Source organism: Arachis stenosperma, chromosome 10 (assembly GCF_014773155.1).
Source record: "Arachis stenosperma cultivar V10309 chromosome 10, arast.V10309.gnm1.PFL2, whole genome shotgun sequence".
Lineage (NCBI taxonomy): Eukaryota > Viridiplantae > Streptophyta > Magnoliopsida > Fabales > Fabaceae > Arachis > Arachis stenosperma.
In genome coordinates this window covers 75,655,780-75,658,831 of record NC_080386.1, presented here as the reverse complement: position 1 = coordinate 75,658,831, position 3,052 = coordinate 75,655,780, and positions in this window count along the sequence as shown.

Here is a 3,052-nt window from a genome sequence, read left to right as displayed (position 1 = left end):
CACTTATCCCAAATAGCCTACCCTTTCAATCACCTTTGTTAGCCCCCTTGAGCCTTTTTGACCCCCTCTTCTATTTTATAACTACATTACTAGCCTTAAGCAGAAAAATAAATTAAAAATTCCAAGTTGAATCCTTTGTTGTGATGAGCGGATAATTTATACGCTTTTTGGCATTGTTTTTAGGTAGTTTTTAGTAAGTTCAAGCTACTTTTAGGGATGTTTTCATTAGTTTTTATGTTAAATTCACATTTCTGGACTTTACTATGAGTTTGTGTGTTTTTATGTGATTTCAGGTAATTTCTGGCTGAAATTGAGGGATTTGAGCAAAACTCTGAAAAAGGTTGACAAAAGGACTGCTGATGCTGTTGGATTCTGACCTCCCTGCACTCGAAATGGATTTTCTGGAGCTACAGAACTCCAAATGGCGCGCTCTCAACGGCGTTGGAAAGTAGACATCCAGGGCTTTCCAGCAATATATAATAGTCCATACTTTATTCGAAGAATGACGACGTAACTTGGCATTGAACGCCAAGTACATGCTGCTGTCTGGAGTTAAACGCCAGAAAAACGTCATGATCCGGAGTTGAATGCCCAAAACACGTCATAACTCGGAGTTCAACTCCAAGAGAAGCCTCAGCTCGTGGATTGATCAAGCTCAGCCCAAGCATACACCAAGTGGGCCCCGGAAGTGGATTTATGCATCAATTACTTATTCATGTAAACCCTAGGAGCTAGTTTATTATAAATAGGATGATTTACTAATGTATTAGACATCTTTGGTCTCAGTTTTGTTTTATTCTTCATCCTAAGAGGCTATTGATCACGTTTTAGGGGGCTGGCCATTCGGCCATGCCTGGACCTTTCACTTATGTATTTTCAATGGTGGAGTTTCTGCACACCATAGATTAAGGGTGTGGAGCTCTGCTGTACCTCAAGTATTAATGAAGTTCTATTTTTTTTTATTCAAATCTCTCTTGTCCTTATTCCAAGATATTCATTCGCACCCAAGAACATGATGAACGTGATGAGTAAATAACCCTCATCATCATTCTCACTTATGAACGCACGTGATTGACAACCACTTCCGTTCTACATGCAACAGAGCTTGAATGTGTATCTCTTAGATTCCCCAACAGAATCTTCGTGGTATAAGCTAGATAGATGGCGGCATTTATGAGGATCCGGAAAGTCTCACCTTGTCTGTGGTATTCTGATGAGCGGATATTTTGCACGCTTTTTGGGGGTAATTTCTTGTAGATTTTAGTATGTTTCAGTTAGTTTTTAGTTAAATATTATTAGTTTTTAAGCAAAAATCATATTTCTGGACTTTACTATGAGTGTGTGTATTTTTCTGTGATTTCAGGTATTTTCTGGCTGAAATTGAGGGAGCTGAGCAAAAGTCTGACTTAGGCTGAAAAAGGACTGCTGATGCTGTTGGATCCTGACCTCCCTGCACTCGAAACGGATTTTCTGGAGCTACAGGAGTCCAATTGGCGCGCTCTCAACGGCGTTGGAAAGTAGACATCCAGGGCTTTCCAGCAATATATAATAGTCCATACTTTGCGCAAGGATAGACGACGTAACTTGGCGTTGAACGCCAAGTACATGCTGCTGTCTGGAGTTAAACGCCAGAAAAACGTCATGATCCGGAGTTGAACGCCCAAAACACGTCAAAACCTGGAGTTTGACGCCAAGAAAGGTCTTCACACGTGGAAAGCTTTAGTCTCAGCCCCAGCACACACCAAGTGGGCCCCAGAAGTGGATTTCTGCACCAATTATCTTAGTTTACTCATATTCTGTAAACCTAGGTTACTAGTTTACTATTTAAACAACTTTTACAGACATTTCTTGTATCTCATGACATTTTCAGATCTGAATTACATACTTTTGACGGCATGAGTCTCTAAACTCCATTGTTGGGGGTGAGGAGCTCTGCAGCGTCTCGATGATTTAATACAATTCCTTTGTTTTCCATTCAAACACGCTTGTTCTTATCTAAGATGTTTATTCGCGCTTAATTGTGAAGAAGGTGATGATCCGTGACACTCATCACCTTCCTCAATCCATGAACGTGTGCCTGACAACCACCTCCGTTCTACATCAGACTGAATGAATATCTCTTAGATTCCCCAACAGAATCTTCGTGGTATAAGCCGGATTGATGGCGGCATTCATGAGAATCCGGAAAGTCTAAACCTTGTCTGTGGTATTCCGAGTAGGATTCTGGGATTGAATGACTGTGACGTGCTTCAAACTCCTGAGGGCTGGGCGTTAGTGACAGACGCAAAAGAATCAAGGGATTCTATTCCAACCTGATTGAGAACCGACAGATGATTAGCCGTGCTGTGACAGAGCATAGGAACGTTTTCACTGAGAGGATGGGAGGTAGCCATTGACAACGGTGACACCCTACAGAGAGCTTGCCATGGAAGGAACCTGCGTGTGAGAAGAGGATTCCAAGGAAGAGTTGAAGTCAAAGGACAAAGCATCTCCAAAACTCCAACATATTCCACAATCTTTTATAAACAAGTAACTCTATTATTCTTTATTATTCCAACTTACAATTTTAAGTAGTTTGTAGTTTGACCTTTTACAAATAAATCCAAATAACTTCATTAGCCTCCTGACTAAGATTAATAAAATAAGTATTTATTGCTTTAAACCAATAATCTCCGTGGGATCGACCCTTACTCACGTAAGGTATTACTTGGACGACCCAGTGCACTTGCTGGTTAGTTGTGCGAAGTTGTACCCACACATAGCCATTAAATAAATCTCATGTAAATATAAAGAGGGTTACAAATTCGTGCACCAAGTTTTTGGCGCCGTTGCCGGGGATTATTGAGTTTGAACAATTGAAGGCTTATTTTATTTCTTAGATTAGGAATAATTTATTTTTGTTGTTACAGAGTCATTAAATTTTGATAGGATAGTTTCTTTTCAAAAATTTCTTTTCAAAAATATTATTTTTCTTAATTAATTGTTAAATTTTCGTGAGTTTAGTGTCTTGTTCTAAAGTTTGGTGTTAATTGCATCTTTTATATTTTTCTTT